The 21,004-nt window shown below is 43.1% G+C and overlaps 1 long non-coding RNA gene across 1 annotated transcript in view; it reads right to left on the bottom strand.

The window, feature by feature from the left end:
* Nucleotides 1–21,004, bottom strand: part of LOC109285962 (uncharacterized) — a 571,893-nt gene that overhangs the window by 400,031 nt on the left and 150,858 nt on the right. Inside the window, exons 14-15 of the long non-coding RNA XR_009462697.1 lie at nucleotides 16,817–16,894; nucleotides 5,122–5,192 (exon numbers count right to left, since the gene is read on the bottom strand). This is a non-coding gene — a long non-coding RNA (uncharacterized LOC109285962). The remainder of the gene's footprint in view (nucleotides 1–5,121; nucleotides 5,193–16,816; nucleotides 16,895–21,004) is intronic.

Genomic DNA, 21,004 nt, shown 5'->3' with positions numbered 1-21,004 from the left:
ACACTGCCTTTCTGTAGAATATTGATACATGTTAAAGGTTTCAGTTCTTATCTTCAAGGTACCAAATGGCCAGAGCTGAGAGTCATGCATAGATGCAGACCATGGTCAAAGCCTTCACTCTTCTCATATGATGAGACTTTCTATTATAAGGGTAAAGCTCAGTTGTGCAGAAGACGGGCTTGTGCTGGCCCCCCACAAATTCTTTGGGATATTTACTCCACAGGAACTAAGAACCATCACAAACCTCACTACTTTCCTCTCTAAGATCAAACTGTAAACCTTGTCTTTAACATAAACACATAGCTATGAGAGTGTCACACACAAAACACCAATGAACCAAATGTGATAGATAGGAAGCTTTTAATTGCTACAGTGATGATCATGATAGAACTAACTATACAAATGGAAATAAGATTAGTCCTAAATATGAATTGGCTATCCAAACACTAATATCACCCCTGATGAGATGTAAGATACAGCCAAGTTCATCATAGTAATAATGATTTGTGTAATTTGTGTTGTCCATATTTTATCAAATAATGGCATGGACAAGAAGTAGAAAGCCAGTCAGAGAAGCTTGAATTATCAGTGTACTAGAGGCTGGGAACTGCTGAGTTCAGACAACAGATTAGGATATGTAAGGGGTATAATATAAATAGGTACCTACAGACAACTTGGGAAATTCTTAGTACAAATGGAAAGATCACATGCCATCTCCAACTTTAAGGAGAATAAGAGTGGAGTGTTCCTGATTGATTCAGAATCTTTTTGTAATGATCAAAATCAGACTTAACTAAGTGAAGGTGAGGGGGAAAGAAGGAAAGACCTTAAAATGAAACAGGATCAGACAAGGATATTATTCATTTCCTTAAACCTACATTAAAAGAGTTGGGGCAATGATTCCTATTTGAATGTCCTCAGTTTTCCAGTGTACTCTTATCTACAATTACTGATCTGTAATTATATGTTTCAAACAGTGGCCCAGTTACAGGAAGCCATGATTAAGTGTTCCTTCTAAATTAGTCCCTTGTGTATTAGTCATTATTTTAATGCTCAGTAGGCATGATTCTCCTTTCACGCTTACACCAGGTCTCAATCACACACTGCTGTGACTCCAGTGATTCTAAAGGATTTACACCTGCATAAGTAAGAAAAGCATCTAACCTACTGTATTCAATTAGCTATTTGAGATATATTTTTCCTTCAAATACTAATGACTGCTGCACTTCAGAAAATCCCTAATGAAGTTCATAATAGAGTGTTACATCAGGAAAAACAATTTTAGCTACTATAAACACAACAAACAATTTTGGCTTTTTGCTATTAGAGAGTAAGGGTGGGAATCAAGAAGTACTGAGGAAATGTATACAAAAGTGATATATTTTTATTAACATAGCATCTTAGGTGTGCATGGGACTTAAAACTGTAAATGATATAAAATTTATATAGTGGCTACACAGGGGGAAATATTAGTACCAACTCATACAAAATGTCATTTCCCTCCCCCCAAAAAAGTTTATGGAAAGTTTATGGAAACAAATGGTAACGAGGAGCATCTTATATACATAGAACAGTACACATATATGCTTTGTTTTGGTTGGCTGGTTTTAAATAGGGCTGCCTCTTACTTTGGAGGCCATGTGTCACTTGTGGAATTCCCCCAAAAAAGTATACTTTCACTTGGATTACTCCTTAGATCAGTCTTTATAAGTCCTAATAGCTATTTCCTCCGTACAAATCAGAACTCCAGATACGTGTCTGCTCCGTGCATGAGACAGAGATTCTTATTTTGGTATGTTTCTGCAATTGGGTCTTGATCCATAAATAGGGCTTCCAGGCAATACAGTAATAACAGTATACAACAACAAGTGTATGCAGCAAAAATGTCCCTCACTTGAAGGCTAAGCTTGTTCTTAATGGCTAACTAACCAGGTATTCCGCCTACCCACCCCCATCCTTTTCCTAGGTTATTGCCAGGAAAATAAATATGAAATTTCACTAATAGAAGCCTAAAATGCACAATGTTGTGAGCAAACTTTGTGAAATTTCACCTTGTTGATGGCAAGATTATAGCAGATTTAAGCCATCAAATTAAGTCTTTCCTTTGTACTGCAAAGTTTAAGTCCAGAAGTTGTCCCCAGGTACTATCAGCTTTTAAATGGTGGAGCTGGAAAAATCACTAGCAGAATACGTTTTTCACCAGAAACACTGTTTCATTGGTAGGAAGGCCTGCAGGAGCAAGCAATCATAACTAGAATGCATTGTAGTAAAAACCCTGATCTGAAAGCTCTGGCTGTAGGTGTAACCAAATGTGTTCTATTGTGCTTGTCTGTTCAGTCTGCCTATATTATTATAGTTCAAATATTATAGTTCAGACAGTCCATGTAGGAAGCTTGCCAATCCCAATCAACTGTATTAGTGTAAAAAGAGAAATGTGCAATTTCTTATTGGGGTCAACAGCAAGGTTCCCTGTATGAATTTATTGTTCTTTCATTTCAGTTCTTAGCTGGTGTCTTGTTTGACGTTATTGCCAACCAAAACCATGAGCTTAGTTTCATTCATCAATGTCCCCAGTCCCAGCAATAGGATTTGGGGTTCTGTTTTCCTGCAGGATCAAAGTGACCTTCAGTGCCCTTCCTTTCCAGCATCTTGGGGTGTCATTTTGTTTCTGTCCTTAATCTGAACAGCATAAGGACAATGCCCTGCACCCATACATGACAAGTGGACAGTTTGCTTAACTGCACAATCCCAATAAGGCCAACCCTAATTTGTTGCCTATTGCTTATATAGTTAGTCTCTGATTAGTTGTCTTTTCTCTAAACTCATAAAGGACTAAAGGAGTTTGCATTTTTCTGCTGTCTACATTGTAGCTAAATTGTGCACCAGTTAACTGCATACTAGGGCAGAGGTTCTCAAACTGTGGTCCTCAAACCACCACTGGTCCACAAGCTCTATTCAGGTGGTCCGCAAAAAGGTTGCAGAACAATCAAGAATATCTGTACTTGTTAGGTAAGACTACTGATATTTTAATATGAGTTGTGTGCTTTGATTTGTAGAACAAAAAAGTTTATTAAGTGGTCCACCAAGATCCTCAGCAATTTTCAAGAGGTCCGCAAAAAAAAAGTTTGAGAACCACTGTACTAGGGTAACCGTCTATTTGGCAATTAATTGTACTAACTGATCCAGAAACAATGGAGGGGAAGCTGTTGTTAAAAGGCTGCTATTGAAAGTGACAGGAGCTAGTGAGTTTCGTGACTTCCATCTAATTTTCAAGGCTTCTCATGGTAACCCCACCAGTGCCTATTAGAAGCCTAGGAAATGAGAGTAGAGCGAAGTTTTGGGGCTATTCATAGGGCAACTGATTAGGTACCCTCATCTTCAAGGCTTCCAAAAGTAGTGACTATTATTGACTTGGCAAATGAGGGGAGTTAGAAGCCCTGGAACAAATACCAGGGCACCAGAACACTGGGTATTTAATGAGCACTGATTATATTCAATTCAGATAAGTGAATACTCTAGGTAAGTGGCTAGCCTTTTGTCAGTCCCAAGGCTGTGTATTTAAATACACTGTACAATGTATTTAGATACACTACATCACACAGGTGAGCTGAGACTCAAGGTAGCCATAACACACCATCACTAATACATTCCAGTTAGAAATGTAACTCATGCAAATGGAGCTTTTGCCAAAAGCAAAAAATAAAATGACTATTCTGTCCTTCCACTCCCGTCCTCCCTTATTGCACAGGGAGAATATTTCTGACTGTGAAGCGCTACATTTATAGAGACACGCTATACATAGTTAGAGGGTTGCCCCTGTGCACATATTAGCAGGCCAACATAAGTAGGTATAGGATCAAAGAATCTGAGTACAAAGTATTTGATTCAATTTCTTTACTAATAACAAACAATTGGCCAACCTGTCATTCACCAGCTGTGGTGTAAAGGACCAACAATTATGAGTACTTCATAAAGGTGTGTGCTGGAAGGTAAAATGGGCAGGTGAAGTTGGCATCACTGCAGAGCAGAAGAGCTAATGGCAATGTCACAAGGGACAAGAATGATCAATTTAGGAGAGTTGTGAGAAGCCTTGAGCATGAGATTTTTTAACATAAATTCAAATGAACAAAAAATATTTTGTTAGAACTCGCACTTCCACAATTTGGTTAAAAAGGACTCTGAAAACTGCCATTGGAAACTATTTTACCAAAAGAAACATGTATTCACAGTGACTTAGGCCCACTTTTTTTGTTAAATTTATTTCTATGTTATATGCAATGTCAAGGGTGTTTTTTCACCCACTGAAAACCTTCTATGAGTTTTCCAGATCCCATTTCCAGGTCTCATTTATAATCTTCACTGTAGGTAGGCAAATGTGAACAATGACACAAAAGAAAAAATTAGCTCCATATCATTCCAGAAAAAATCAAGGGAGCCTAATGTAGGAGTTACTAACAAGGACTAATTATTCTCTGGAATGAAGCTCTTCATTTCCCACCCCAGCAGTTTTGCAGGTATGGTTTTCTATATTTCAATTAAAAAATCTAAGAACTCCCAAATTTTGCAGCCAGTAGATCCTGACAGTCTTCTGATTGCTGAATAATGGATGAAGCTGTACTGTTTACACAGCAAAGATGGGGGTGGGATGGAGACCAGATAAGCAAAAGGATTTCACATCCTTGGGTAGATGAGCAACAGCAAGATGGGAATGTCATCTATTTCATCAGTCTGAAGAGTTTATTTGCAGAAAGAACTTAGTTCAACGTAAGGTTTACAGTTGTCTGTTTTTTATTCACCTCTAACAGCTGCTATTCCACTGATTGCATTCCATGTAAATGAGGTAGAGTAAAAGCATGATTCAACTGACCTTTGCTCACAGTCCTCATTCTCCCAAGTAGCCCCGTAATGTTAGAGGGAGTCTTCACATTAGTAAACTATTCATGTGAGGAAGGCTTTGCAAAAATCAAGCCATAAGATTCTGTTAGTTGTAGTTTAAGATGCCAAACACTGATTGATTATGCAGTCTGCTGTTGCTAACAAGCTCTGTGCCATATGCCAACAATCTACTTCTCAACCCCATCACCTGGTTCCTTAAGTAAAATTGTATTGAGACTTCCCTACCTGTTAAAAATTCCTCTGATAAATGCAGGATGCTGGAACTCACTCCTTTGGTTCACTAAGTCATCCGCATACTGTTGTCCATTTGGTATTTCATATAGAGAATTAAAAGAAAAATCTAATTAATGTAAGTCTTTTATTCCTGACAAATGAGGCATTCTTCCAGTGACAGAAATGGAGAATGTTACTTCCTTTAACAAGGATATTTTATCTCATTTACTTGCTGATTGGGAAAGGAAACATGCTGGAGGTAGAAATGCATGGGATATTTCATAGCAAACAGAGCCAGGATGAATTTCCCCTCTTCTGTGCTACACTTGAATTATGCCTCCCTGTCATGGCCATGAAACATTCATTTAGCGCAGGTAGGAAGGAATTGTTTTTAAATTACACGTTGACCACAGTGTTCACTTGCTCCTGTTGGCCAAGTGGGAAAACAAGGTGTTGAATTTTAAATGAAGTGAATTTGGTAGGATATCAGACCATGAACTTTTTCATGCCTTTCCACCCTAGAGGATGCAAAAATACAGCAGGTTCTGGGGTTTTTGGTTGTTTTATTTTAATTTTCCAAGGTAGGGGGTTGCAAGACTTTGTTTTGTTATTTTTTCATTTAAGAAAAGTGTAATTTACTTAAAGTTCTAGAGAATTTTGTTTAAATGAAAACCATTCAAGATATTCTTTTGAAACATAATACAGAGTAAATAGAAGGCAGAATATATAGAGGACAAGACAAGAAGTAGTAAGTAATCTTAAATGACAACAGGGGAAATTTGGACTGGATATTAAGAACTTTGTAACTAAGGAGGGAATTAAACATTGGAACAGAATAGCTACACGGGAAGGGTTGAACCTCCATCCTTGGAAATTTTTTACAGTAGGTTAGACAGTCATTGTCTGAAATGGTTTAGACAGGAGTGATCCTGCCTTATGCAGAGAGTGACACTAAATCACAGGTTGGCAACCTACACCTGGTGGGCTAGATCCAACCCATGAAGAATTTAGGTCTGAGCCAGCCCAGGCTGGGACAAAGAATCAGAACACAAGTGCACCAAGCTGCTTGTTCTCTCTGCAGCATCCCCTTCCACAGACCTTCTTGATGCTTTCACCCTCACTACAGAGGGGCCAGGTATCTGTAGCAAGGATTGTGCGGGTAGATTGGCAGCCTGTGGCAAGGAACCAGGTCACAAGCTCTGGCTCACAGCTGCAAAATTTGCCAACCTGTGTACTAGATGACCTTTGAGGTCCCCTTCCAGGGATTCTACGAATTATATACAGAAATGTGTCCCTGCAAAATATTTCTCTCTTTTGGGGGAAAAAATAGCTAAGCAAAATTTATCATTTTCCTTTTTATTGACTAAGTTACTAGAACAATTTTGGTAAGGTCATGTTTGTTTGAACCCTAAAGGATTTTGGGTAAAGAATGTGGGAAAAAAATCCAAACCTCATCTCTTCCATAAAAATGCAAGTCCCATCACTTATCTAGTATAGTCACTCCAAGGCACGGGGCAACAACCCTTTAGGATGGCAGGCTGAAGACTAGGCTGTCTCATAAAGATTAGTTTGTCAGGCTCTAAAAATGTGATTTGAACCAAAGTAAACCTTAGAGCAGTGATTTTCAACCAGGGTGCTGTGACACCCTGGGGTCCCTTAAAATCCTTTTAAGGCTATCAGAGAGTACTATGGAACATTAGCACTATTAGGTATGTAAACATGATTCCCAAGATGAACCCAGACATTTCAAATAGGCACACATAGTATTAAAAACATTCTTTGCAAGAAAATAATTTCTCTATTATTTTTTTGTAATCAAAAAATAAGTGAAAATTAAGAGCTGGCATTTTCCAATGAGTGCTTTAAGTCTAAAAAGGTTGGGAACCACAGGCTTAAAGGAAAGTAACCAGACCAATAAGGCTTTGCCCTGAGCCCTGTGGACATTAGGCTGGTGCGAAGCAGCTAGTATTCGTTTTGGATTCGAATTCAGCTGATTCAGGGGACAGTGACTTTTCCGAAGATTCGAAGAGCGTTGAATCGATTCAGACCTTTAAATTGGTCCCCCAATACAATTTGGATCTGGAGATTTGACCACTGAATCCAGATGAATCTCCTCTGAAATGAATCACCACCTGAAGCTTTGCACAGCCCTAGCGGACATCAGTCCAAAGAACTGGCTAGCTGCAAAAGAATGATGAACCACACCACCTCTGAATGCTACATCTCATAGCCCTCCTTAAGTCATTATGGTTAGGGACAGACATTACACACAAACCGGTTTAAGTGATCAGAAACTGGTTTAAAACCTGTAACAGAACAGACATTCAGTGCACATAAGCCAGCTTCAAAATGACTGAAACTGGTTTGAGATAAACCTGATTGAATGCAGTATCAGACTTAAATGATTTGGCTCAAAGCAATTTATGCACTGTCTGTCCCAGACCTGTTCCTGGTTTAACTTAAACCAGAGTCCCCAGCATCCCAGCATGATCTCTGGGCTGAGCTCTCTGCTCCAGGCCAGCAGGGGTAGCCTGCAACTCTGTTCCCCAGCAGGAGCAGGGACAGACACGGACAGGCAGGGGCAGTGATCTAGCCAGACAGGGGTTTAATACCCTCCTTCCTGTCCCACTGGCAGGGACCCAAGCTGGGTCTGCCCAGGTACTCCCCCATCGCTGCTGCAGTGGTGGGCCAGCATAGCTCCTGAGACAGAAGGGGGCAGGGAGGAGGGGGGGTTTCCCCTTTACCCCCACTGCCCCTGGGAGACTGCAGCCAAGTCTGCCCACCCTAACCACCGCTACCGCCAAGCAGTGGAATAAACCCCCTGCCACCCCCTCCACCGGATGCCAGAGAGAGGAGGGATAACTCCTATCCCTGCCCCCACACAAGGGACCCTGCCAGCCGGTATCTGGCTATGCCCCCACCTAGCTGCTGCAGTGGGAGGGGGCTGGGCCCTTCATGGGGGGAGCAGCCCCTCTCATAGTTTCAGGAAGCTCAAGCCCCATCCCAGCAGGGGTGCTGTGCTGTGGGGCGGGCAGAGCTGTAGCAAACTGCATGCAGCAGCACTGGGGAGCACTGGAGTGGCAAGGGGCAGCAACCATAATGGGGGCAGTAGCCCCTGTCACGGTTTCCCGGAGTGCAAGCCCTTCCTGACAGGGGGGCTGCTGTGGGGTGGGGAAAGCTGCTGCAGACCATGACACTGAGTGGGGCTTGGAGGGCTTTGGCCCCCTCCAGCCCCCAATGCTGCCACACTTAGTCCACCAAAGCTCTGCCTGCCCTGAAGCACAGTGCCCCTGCCAGGAAGGAGCTTGCGCTCCCTGACACTATGACAGGGGCTGCTGCCGCCATCAAGGTCCCTGCCCACTCCTGCTGCAGTGGTGGTAGAGGGGAGAATAACACCCCTCCCTGCCCACACTGCCCCAGGGGACCATGCTGGTCTGCTGCTGCAGCAGTGAGGGGGCAGCACCCAGCAGACCCAGCTTGGGTTCCTGTTGGTGGGAAAGGGAAGGGGGAATTAAACCCCTCTCCAGCCAGTTCAGCCTGGGCTGGCCACGCCCCACGCCCCACCCCCTGCCCCAGCACAGCTTCCTGCAGTCATGGCTGTGGTCTAGCACCCCCAACTCCTGGCCTGAGCAACTGCAGGCATGTGCCCTCATTCGCTCAGTCCAGAGGGAATGTCTGTGTTGTTGCAAACCAGTTCAACGTAACCTGCAAAGGTTGAATCAGTTCAGGCTCTGGCTTTTTGAATGTCCATCCCTGGCCCACGTCATTCTTCTTGAGGTTCAGTGGGAAGAGTTCAGGTCCTTACCACTTACACATGATGCATGCTGAAAAAGTACTGCAGGTTTTAGGTTTGGTAGAGCTTAATGGAGCCAAGAGGGGCCTGGGCAGGGAACAGGGTTGGGCCCACTGCACCGGGGGAGGAACCAGGTCAGGCCACAGTGGCAGGAGGGGAACAGGGCTGGGCCTGCCACGGCAGGGTGTGGGGGGAACGGGGCCGGGCCCACAGCGGCGGGGTGTGGGGATGAAGGGGGCATCCCCAGACCCAAACTGCCAGGAGGGAACAGGGTCAGGACCGAAGCAATGGGGGAGGGGGTGCAGACAAGGATGGAGGGAGCAGGGGTGCAGGGCCAGAGGCTGGGCTCCATCCCCGCCGTCCTTCCTCCCTGTCATTCTTGACAGGCAATTTGCTAGTTTACTAATAAGAGTGGTTAGAACGGAGCAAATGTTTACTATTCCTTGGAATTGCTTCCTTCTGACCTTCTCTCTCCCTGCTAGAAGCTGCTTTTTCCCTTCATATTGCTTCACTCCCCTTTGAAGTCCCCTTTCCCCCTCATCCCCCCCACCCTTTGTCCTTCCTGTACAATTTGCCTGAGTCTCTGACTGACTCTGAACTCTGCTCACTTCTCCATTTCCCCATTACTTCATCCCTCAGCATGGCCTGTCTGGGAGAATACTTACTTGCATTTTTATTGATTTAGCATTTCAGTTTTCATTGTTTTTACCTCTGTGCTTCAGCTTCATATATTGTTCTGTCCTTCCCTACCTTTTTTGAGCTTTGTATCACCTCAGATGCTGGGCCAATTGCAGCACAAAAAAAAATGAGGTCCATGACAGGAGGAACGTTGTCCCAGCTCTCTCTGAATGAAACTCTTTGTGCTGAACTTGCCAACTCTGAAGGAACTAGGGGGACATGGACAGCAACAAGCAGTGAAGGAATGAAAGCAGCAGAAGGCCTTGGCAGGCTCGATGATTTTGGGCAGATCCCCCTCTCCAGCTATGACCTCCTTTTCACTGCTCTGTCACCCCACATCACTGCCCAGCCAGCAGCAGTACAGATTATGTGGTGCAGCAGGGAAGCGCTCTCTCCAGCATGCGGTCTCATGTCCTGTGGGACGAAGAGCAAGACACTTCAAAAACTGTATTGTTCAGCCCCTATGCTGTACGATCCAGGAACACAGAATGATGAGCAGGGAGGGACTTTACCTTCAGATTTTTTCAAGGAAGGGGAAATATCCTATTTCTTAGCCTCACAGAGTGCACCTGTGGAATTTGGTTTATTACTGGTGAAAAAGAGGGATGGAAAAAAATAAGAGCACCACTTGCAGAGTGTGCAGCAGGCTCTAATACTCTAGACAGCATTTGGAAAGAGCAAACAGAACCAGTGTACAGCAGCATAAGCCACTTTTAATACAGGCACCTCTCCTCAGAGTCCCTAGAGCAGGGGTGGCAACCTACAGGCCACGGGGGGACACTATCTGCAACACTCTGATCCAGCCCAGGCAGATTCAGCCCATTTTGTGGGGTGGAGACCAGTGACGTGCAGCATGTGTACCAGTTTCTTAAACTGGCCATGTTCTCAACCTGCCTGCTGCCACCTTAGCCCTCTCTGCTCTGTACTGGGGACTGGTCTCTTCTGCCCCCCCCCCCTGCCCTTCCAGCCTCCATTCTTCATTTGCACTGGCCATGCTTTCTGATGGCCCTTATTAACAGAGACTGCATTAAGGGGGTGTGAGAGACCAGGCATGAGCCCAAAGCAAGGAAGGCTGAGAAGGGATAGGCGGTCCATGAAAGCAGCCAGGGTCCTGTAACATGGGTGTAGGTTGGTATCATTGATCACATGTATTTGCCATTTTGCTTCAAAGGCCTTCAGTGATGAGAGGAACATAAAAGCCTTTTTATGAATTAATCGCAGCAGTTAAAAATATAGTCATACCCTTGAGGCACTAACTACAGCACCTATCTTTCACTAGGTCAGTCAATAGTACTGTTTAACTTGTATGCCACCCACAAATTTGAGAATATCTAATGCTCCAGTTACAGGCTTTATTACAAGACCTGAAAATACCCATTTAGTGTATTTTGAAAATAATACAACAGGGTGTAAATAACCTTGGAGTGATGGGGAGAAGAATCATGCTCTTGACTCTTATACATGTGCAGAAAAATAGTTTTAGGTCATATGTAATAGACAGTAAACTTTGCTTGGAAGCCAGTACACAGTTCCCTAGATGCATAAATAATCTGGTCTGGAAAAAGGTCATCACATAGGCTAGAACTGGGGTTAGTAGCAGCAGCATGCAAACCAATTGTTCAGAAAGCTTTAAGCGAAGCAAATCTAGCTAAGTACTACACGAATGCTTGTGCTGAAAGCTGATAAGACTTAATCTTAGGGATGAGCTAACCTTGAACCTTATTGTTCAACAAATTTTATTAGGAATCGGCATGCAGTGAGAGCAGCTACACAGTTGAAGCTATAGCTCAAGGGAATAAAAGCTGCAGAGCATTTAATAAGGCCCAAGGACCACCAGCTGAGCCAGCAGGAATCAATAATAGAGAAGTTGGTCCCTTCGTCTCCTTGTTGCTGCTGCACAGAGAGTATTAGTAGTGTATGTGGACTAGCAATTAGGGCTGGCTGAAAATGTTCCGTTTACACTTTTTTGATGGAAAACTAGGGTTTCAGGAAAACAAACTCACTCTCGTAACAAAACAAACAAACAAAAAAGTGCCTGCTTTGCCAAAGAAAATTTTAGTTTTTCATGAAAAAAAAATAAATAATGTCTGAAAAGCAAAATGCTTTATTTGAAAACTGAAAGATTTTAGTTTGGGTATGCTGCTGCTGTACCTCACAATAGTCTGTGCAGCTTTCCAGCCACGCTATACCGACACGATGGACCATGGCTAAACAACTCCTATAATATACTCCTTTGTTGTAAGCACTCTCCCTATCCCCGAAAGAGGCTCCGTAATGCTCCATGAAATGTCACAGAAATATAAAGTCCAGTTCATATAGGAGAATGAAAGCAGGGGGCTTGTCAACAGTATTTTGCAATAGGTTTTTCTTTTTTTCCTTCCAGTTTTCAGTGTAATTTTTTAGGTTTAGGCAAAAAAAAAAAAAATCCAGGTTTCAAATATACACAAAGAAAACCGTAAAGTTTTTCGAAGGCAAATAGTCTCCTACTAACTCTATCAGTACCACATGTATAGTATATGCTAGATTTTGCAGTTCAGGAGGATCCATGTAGAACCACAGAGAAGTAGAGGATTCCTGAAACTGAGAGCCTGAATTATAACAGACAGCCAGTTTATAAAAATATCTGAGTTCTTACAATTTACATAGCCACAATGACATTTAGGCCTACATTGAACAAGGCAATTGGATTCTTTTTGTTTGTTTAAATGCCATTTGCTGTTATTTCTTTATACCTGGGACCAACAATTTGTCCCTAAAACCCAACATTTTGCCAGTTCATATTTGGAATTACAACACTTTGACATTTGTAGCAGGACTTCTTTATACCATGATTCTGGAGGACCTCATTACGTACTGTAATGCAAAGAATATCATAACCTTATTTCTGACTCACTTAAGTATTGTTCTTTCATCAGAGAACTCAAATTACAAGCACAATACAAAATTATTTTAGAAAGTAAAAGGAAAAAAATAACTAATACAACCTAGCAGACAATGACATGTATGAATGGGAAGATTCATTTGAGTAAAATGACATATTCCTGTTTGCAAAATCAGGCTATAATACATGTACATGTTAACAATATACAGTGTTGAAGTTGATCAGCACTAATATTGTTAGTGGATAGGAAAACAATCTATTATACTTTTCCTATTTTTCAAATCATCATTGGACATGGAAGCAATTCATGTTGCATAAAATATCATTGTCTATTGAATACATTATTGGATATGTCCTGACTAAACTGTACCCCATAAACAAAAATATTAAACAATCAGCTTCAAGATAACAATAAAAGAAACCAAAAGTTCATGAGGCAGACCCAAAGTATACATATTTATCACATAAGCAGTGTAGAATTTAGAAAACCCAGCAGGATTTATTTCCATCCTATTGCCATGACAGCCAGGAACACTGCTGTCCCTTACCAATTTTAACTAGTTTTCAAAACGAATGAACTTACACAGTGTTCTTCAGATTGAATTCAAGGGTGAGAGGCATGTTATGTAGACAATCTTCATCAATATAAAAGGCAACACCCTGGAAGACAGGAAACTTTGAAGTGCCACATGCACCTTTGTTATCTATCTGTTCTGTGACATCTGGTAGGTCACCGAGAGCCAAATTCACAGAAGTATCCAAACACCCAGCTCCTAGTTTAGATGTATCATTTGCTATTGAAACAAACCTGGCCTAAGATCCTCAAAAATATTCAGACATCTAACCACACTAATTCGCCATTAGGATTTAGACCATACAGGTTATTTTTGAAAAGTTTCTAAGTGTCTACCTGGCTGAAGTGGTCCCATGTCTTAAGTGAAAAAATCAATTACACCTCCATTATACTCACTCACCCACTCACTTGCCCTTACCAGGATGTTAAAGATCTACATCCAAATCCTTCCTTCTCTTTCGGATTTGTATAACAGCTTGACCCCAAGCATTCTACTTCTCAAGTGAGTAACCCAGTCAGTCTATTGCAGGGGCAGAGTCTAGTGCAGGTTGCACTTTGGGGTGAGTGATCCTGTGGGGCCAGGCACACTTTGCAAAGCACCTGAGCCAGGAATGGAGGACCCCTGAACCCTGTAAGCAGGCATGAACCCGACCTGAAGTACACGACTGGTCCATACTGAAACCAGGACCCAAGAGGGGATCAAAAGAGCCAGGGGCCCACCACAAGGGATGCCCACAGAGCAAAAAGGCTCAGGGTCCCGACTGGCCTGAGATAGGGCCAGGGTCCAAGGGGGAGCTGAAGGTCCCAGAGAGGGAACCACAGCTAATGGGGTGAAGGGTACGCCTGAGTTTAGCTGCCTGGGATGCCATCTGTGAGACTTGGGCTGCAGTGTAGGGATGCAACAGAGCTGTGGGTATTCCCCTAAACATCAGGGTTCAAAATGGGCAGCCTCCTGCCTAATTAACACCTCACTACTAGTACATCAAGACATGGCAGAAGAGTGAGGTGAGTGGCTGGCTCATAGACAGGAGGCAAGGCGGTGCTGGCACCGAGTGTGAAAGCTTGCCCTGTCACAGGGAGCTACTCTGGGGCTAGGATTTTGCAGCGGTGACAGTGGGGTCCTGAGCCGGGTCAGAGCTGCAATCCACTTCCCGCATGCCCTGGGCAGGGGTGTGCAGGCAGTGGATTGCAGCTCTATTCTAGCTCTGGACCATGCTATCACTACTACAAGATCCCAGCCCCAGCCATGGAGCAGCTACCTGCCCATCCACATGCCCTGTCAGCGCTGCTGGGGCCTGTCTCCATGGAAAACCTGGCCCCACACTGTCACAGCCCTGCTGCTGCTAGGGTCTCCATGGAAACCAGCTGTAGTGATGTGGGCAGGGGCTGCTGGGAAATGGAGTCCAGCCATGGGCCAGATCTGCCATTTTGCCCACCCCTGGTCTATAATATATTCTATAGTGGGGCTCTCCCAGTATTTCCTATGGAAGTTCTTCTACCTTGTATACAATAACTAAATATTAATTGGGCTAAAAAAAGATTGAAACTGCCCTCTACAGCCTTGTGGCTCAGACAATCACCTAAGACTTAGGCCCTCTTCCTCCTTCTAGCTATCTTTTGCACTTTGGCAATTCCTACCAAATCAGGCACCCACAAGGAGAGAGGCAAGGGAAGGCCTGGTTTATAAGCCCTGCTGGGATACAATTACCAAACTACTCAGGGTCATCAAGACTTAGGTGATTTTGGAAAAATTTAGATGCCTGAGAGATTTTACTGATAGTAACTTTTGGACTTTAGGAGCCTCTAGTATTTGACAGCACTGGTGTTGCTAGGTTGGTTTAGGTATTTAATTCTCTTTGTGCATTTAACCCCCCCATGGGAATTTCAAAAGCAGTAACTCCAGAGCTGATTTATAAATAATCTTCCATTACAATGATTATTTTAATTCCATTCTTAAACTCAAAATGTTTCCCATTTGAAATTTCCCATATTCTATAACCAGGCACATGTTTGTTTGGTTCAGCTTTTCTTTAAATTCCAGTGTGACAGACAAGAAATCTTACTCTTAAATTCTGAAAACATTTAAAATATATAATCTAATCTTTCCTAAAGGTTTCAAAGGTATGGTATGCTGTATTTTGTGGGAGGAAACTGTACAAAAGTATCTATTAACAGTGTCTCACAGTTTTAAGTGTTGCAAAGTTTAGTTAACTGTAGTTTATAAAAGAAAATATGTCAAATCCTTACATTGTAAAGCAGTTAAAGGAGTACAAGAAATTGGGGTTTTGGGGGGGGGGGGGTTGGGTTGTTTTTTTATTGGTAGAAAGTAGGAAACTGGAAAACATCTGTTCAAAATATTTGCTTAGTTATAGGGCACTGTGTAAAATGTGGGTCTCTGCAACCATTTGTACTTTTATTAAGAGAACCATCGAGCTTGAACAACTTATACTAGATTCTGATCTCATACACAGGGGTAACCCTATTGAGTTACTGTGGGTAGCAAGATAAGACTCCAACCCATACATTCCACACAATGTACATTTTAGTAACCTTCAGGGTATGTTTAGAATAGGAAGAGAAGGAAGAACTCCTTAGCCATTGCACATAGTGGATTTAACATCTCACAAACCTACCAGCTCAAGGGACTACTTAGCTTGAACTACGTGCAATACGACAATTATCACTCCTCTGCCAAAACTGCTGCTTGATATTAGGAATCCTTTCAGTTCAGGATTTAGAGCAGTTCTCTTCCTCAGGGGAATTATGAAGCTAGTATTTATGTATGGATTAAGTATTTACCTATGTAGTTATAGGTCAGAAATGTGTACATGTGAAAATGCAACCTTTTCCCTCTTCAAATTTGCTTTGCATATGCCTGAGTTGCATCTGCTTCTGTTACTGACAAAGGGGATGTTTTATTAGTTGGTTACTAATACTAGTGCTCTCAAGCCAAAAAGTAAAGTGGGTTTGATTGTGAAGCAAATAAATGGATTTGATTGTGTCTCATACATCAGTGTTCAGTTAAGTTATTTTTGAAAATGCTTTGTTGCTCATGTAACTTAATCTCACATTCAAGGTGTATGAGGAAAAAAATCTGAGCATATATGCTAAGAGAGTCATTGTAAAATAAATAATGAAACCCTGCAGTATTATTTTTAGAGTATCTTCCAAGTACAGCCAATGTTGTACAGGGAAGTATCTATTCCTCAACTGTGCAGGACAATAAATCAGTCAGGGGAGTGAGATTAAATATGTTTACAAGGACATTTACAGCACATAAAGAGTCAAATGTTTGCTACAGGCTCTATTGTCTGATACATCTCAAGTTAGCATTTAAACTGTTCTTTTATAATGAACATTCATCGAATTATCATCATTATAAATGACTGCCTGTTTGCATTAAAGGTCCCAGCAGAGGTTGGGGCTGCACACAGTATGCACTATGTAGACACACAGCAAGACCTGCCCTGCTCTAAAGAGTTTGTGCTTTAGGTAGGCAAGACAGAGGGTGATGGAAAAGTATTTTTACCCAGGGGTCTAAGTGGGTTGCCCAAAAAAAATAAAAAAAATAAAAAAAAATCAGAAGGCTAGTCCCTGACAGAACCAAGCAATGCATATAGATCCCTGAGGCCCAATTCAATGCGTTCATTACAGGACTGCGCTTCCTCTCCAAAGTTGGTCACTATGTAATGTCGTACTCTTTCCTCCTGTTTTCATTCGTCAGGAAATCAGGAAACTGAAGTAAGTTTCCCTAGACACAGCTATTGTACTCACATCTCACCTTCACTCCCAAATACTGCAACATTGGCCTTGTTTCCTTTGCCAGCAAAACAAGTCAACGAGGAATTCATTAGGAGCACTGCAATGGAGACAGAGACAGAAACCAGATTAAACCCCAACCAATAATATTGTTTTCCTCAAATAGTTTCCATTTACCTTAATGGAGCTAATCACATGGAATATAGGAAGGAAACACTCCCTTTCATCTCTGTGGTTGTTAAGGTAAGAATTCAAGGCATATTGCATATGGAAGATACTTATCCGAGTATCCTAGAGACACAAGCATTATCAATCCACAAAGAAGGGATAACAAAGGGAGAAGTAGCACAAGTTTCCCCGCAAGCTACATAACTGTTGTTCCATGTGTCCCATGAACCTCAGGGCCCTGCTTGAGAGAAAGCATAACTTAGTCTCCTGTTCAGAAGCATAACTCCTCCCGATTTTGAATATTGAGAATATTGAGCAGAGTGTTGGAGTGATGACCTCAGCCTTGCTTAACTCCCATCTTCACCTCTGGGAAGGATCTGCAGTAGATCCGCTACTGAGAACCAGCACTCACATACTGTCATGGAATAGGCAAAGAATGGTGGTTGAATTTTGGTGGACATCATACTTCAAAAGGATACTCCACAGAACTTCTCAGTTGACAGAGTTGAAGGCTTTCATATGGTCAAAGAAGGCCATGAAAATAAGTTTATGTTTTTCCTGGCATTTTTCCTGCAGCTGGTGACCTGTGAAGATCGTGTCAGTTGTTCTTCTTGATGCCTTTAACCCACATTGAGACTTCAGGAGCAGCTCTTCAGTAAATGCAGTCACAAACTCCTCAAGACAGTTTCAGGCTAGACGTAAGGAAGAACTTCTTTACTGTCCAAGACCCCAAGGCCTGGAACAGACTGCCTTCAGAGGTGGTGCAAGCACCTACTCTGGACTCCTTTAAGAGACATTTGGACATTTATCATGCTGGGATCCTTTGACCCCAACTGACTTCCTGCCCCTGGGGCAGGGAACTGGACTCGATGATCTTCCAAGGTCCCTTCCAGCCCTAATGTCTATGAAATCTATGAAGTGGAAGGAGCCAGTTCAGGAAGGTTCTCACAATGATCTTTCCTATGGTAGAGGTGATCCCTCTGGGTGCCCATACATGAACCAGAAGTCTGCTCTGACAGGCTGCAATTGATTGACTGAGTCTGCTGGGGCATGCTAATTAGTTCACTCCAGCCAGCCTCCACATCTCAGGTATTAGCATCCCTGCATTTGATGGGCTTTAGATAAAGTAACCCCCACCACCATTTTGAAGCATGGGGAAGGTGATACACAAAAGGCTCCAGGCGCTTTAGAGTGGCTCTTGGAGTGGAGCTGCTCTAATTAAAACACCTTCCCCCTCTCCCCCCACCACCTACCTCCAGGGCACATGTGAAAACACCCTCTGTAATTTCCAGTTGGACCTATCTCCTTTTTGATGACTCACTATCATGGCATCCTTAAGGTCATCTGGGATTTTCTCATTATTTCAGATCATTAAGATGAGGTCATGGAGCAGTGATGTGAGCCCCTTTTCCCCCTTGCTTGAAGATTTCAGTGGAGATTCCATCAGTTCCAGAGGCCTTAGATTTTATAAGCTAAGCAGATTGAGTCCCCAAGTCTTTGACTGTAAAGCTCAGTCCATTAGTAATTCCTGTGGTTCTCTAAACCCACAACAATTTATCAGTTTCCTTAATGCAATCTGGATACAAAGATCAGACACCATATTGGAGAGGAATAACCATGCCTGTGCCAAATATTTATTTTTGTACTTATTAAGTGTATATGCTGCCCCCCCCAACAAAGGCTCAGGACAGATTACAATAATAGACAGGAACAGCATATAAAAAAAATATATATTCCTTGAATGTATCCCAACCCAAAATGGCTGGCTAAATGTCTGCCCAAATAGGAAGGTCTTAATACGTCTCTAGAAGATATACAGACTCGGGTTCTCGTACAACTCAATGAGGAGGAAATTCCGAAGCTGAGGAGTAATTACCAAGAACAACCATCCAGACGTTTCACCATCAGTGTGAACATGGCATATTGATGGTACAGAAGACCCTCACCATTCATGGGGGATCTGTTCTGGAAATCCACGTGAATAGCAAAATCCGTGAACCCTGACAGGGCTCCCTGTCAGACCGCACAGCAGCCCTCTGCTCCCCCCCCGCCCCCCACATGAGAGGCTGGAAGTGCAGGGCTCCCCTGCAGCACCTGGGGACCGACCAAGCTGCATCCTGGGGAGAAAATACCCCACCACCTCCCTCCCCATCCCCAGCTCTCACTCTCCGCCAACCAGGCTCTGCTCTCCGCTCCCCTCTCCCCAGCTCTGCCCTCCCCCGCCCCATGCAGCACTCTGTCCCTAGTTTAACTGCAGAGACAGGAGCTCAATGCAGTGCCAGACAGAGCCATGGCAGCACTCACTCTGACCCACCCAGTTGGTGCAGTGCACCACGAATATTTGAATCCACAAATAGCAGATTCAAGAATAGCAAGGGTTTCCTGTACTAGCAGGACATTGCTCTTAGTCATCTTACAAAGCATGGTGGGGCAAAAGAGAGAAGGCAGACTTTTAGGTACAGTATGCCCAAAACAGCCCTTCTGCCAATACAGTCATACTGGGAACACATGCTTCATAGATTATCTACCATAAACCCCAAGTCCTTTTCATAGCACAGATTCCCAAGATAGAGCCGCATTCTATAAGCATGGCCTGTGCTGTTTGTTACTTTACATTTCAGGATATTGAAATACATACTGTTTGCTGGCACGCAACTTACTAAGATCACTCTATATTACGTAATCAATTACCATTTCCTTAATCATTGTGTCATCTGCAAACTTTCAATAATCATTTTATACTTCTTCCAGACCATTGGTAAAAGTGCTAAGGAGTATAAGACCTAGAGCTAACCCTAGCAGTAGCCAGATAAATACAAGCACTTGATAATTATTCTCCATTTGCAATTATAATATGAAACCCATCACTTAAACCAGTTATTAATGTATGTCATATATGTCATGTTAATGTTGCATCATTCTTAATCAATGTCATGCGGTATTATCCAAAGAGATCCAAGCCCTGTTACCAAGAAACAATGGAGGGGGAGGAAAACCCAATCTACACACCTGGGGCATGAGCCAAAGTGGTCCACATAGTGGGAGACCAGGCAGATGGCATTAAGAAATGAAAAACAGAGATATTTGAGATAGGATCGGGGATTGAAGCAGCTGGTCCAGGAAGAGGGGATCTGTACCAGGGAGCTTGGGGCTCCTGTCACTTGAAGAGTATGCAGCAGCAGGAGTACTGACCCTTAATGAAGAGAGTAAAACCCCTGTTCTTGCCTATGGGGAAGACATGTAACCAAAATGAGGTGGGGCTCCCAGACATAAACCTAGGCCCTGGGCCAGAGCAGGAAGTCAGACCCTGCAGGCTTCAGGGAGAAGAGCTCCAATAGGGAAATTGACTGCAGCAAGCAGTGACCAAAATACCCAAGCTACCCACAAGGGTGAGAATTGTCCTAGCTCTGGGAGTTACAGTTTGTGGAGGCAATTTTTACGAAAAGCAGTTTGCATATATTTCAGTTGTAGTGGTGTATTTTTTTTTATGCTTGTCAAATACCCAGAGGACTGGAGTGGCTAAATGGCCATAAGCAGGGTACCAGGTAGGTAACCTGTGCTGCAAGGCTGAGGCCCAAAGAGCCAGGGACCAAACCAGGAGACCTGAACTGAGGGGCCTCAGCTAGAGGAAAAAGGGGCTGAGGTCAAACAGGCTGAAGCCTAGACAAGGGTTGGCACCCAAGAGGCCTAGCATTAGTCTGGGCAGAGAGAGAGAGACTTCAGGGCATTAGGGTCTGAACTTCAAGCTAAGCAGTCCAGGATGAGCTGGAGTAGAAAAAATGGACTAAGAAGAGCAGTTAGGGCTCACCAGCTTCTAAGGGCCGCCGCCCCTCTTCATCAACAACATCAAAGACATGGCAGGTGAGACAGCAGGGGGAAACCCTGAGAGCGGGGAGCAAAGGTTGATCAGGACTTAAGAAGCCATTAAGGGGCCACCATGGCAGCCCAAGGGCACTTTGTTACAAGTACAGATTAAAATGCCTTAAAGTCCATCAATACAATTCATAATCCACAAAAAAGGAAGTTAGTCTGTCATGATCTG

Source organism: Alligator mississippiensis, chromosome 5, assembly GCF_030867095.1.
Source record: "Alligator mississippiensis isolate rAllMis1 chromosome 5, rAllMis1, whole genome shotgun sequence".
Lineage (NCBI taxonomy): Eukaryota > Metazoa > Chordata > Crocodylia > Alligatoridae > Alligator > Alligator mississippiensis.
Note: the sequence above shows the minus strand (reverse complement) of the source record. Positions and strands in the feature narration are given on the sequence as shown.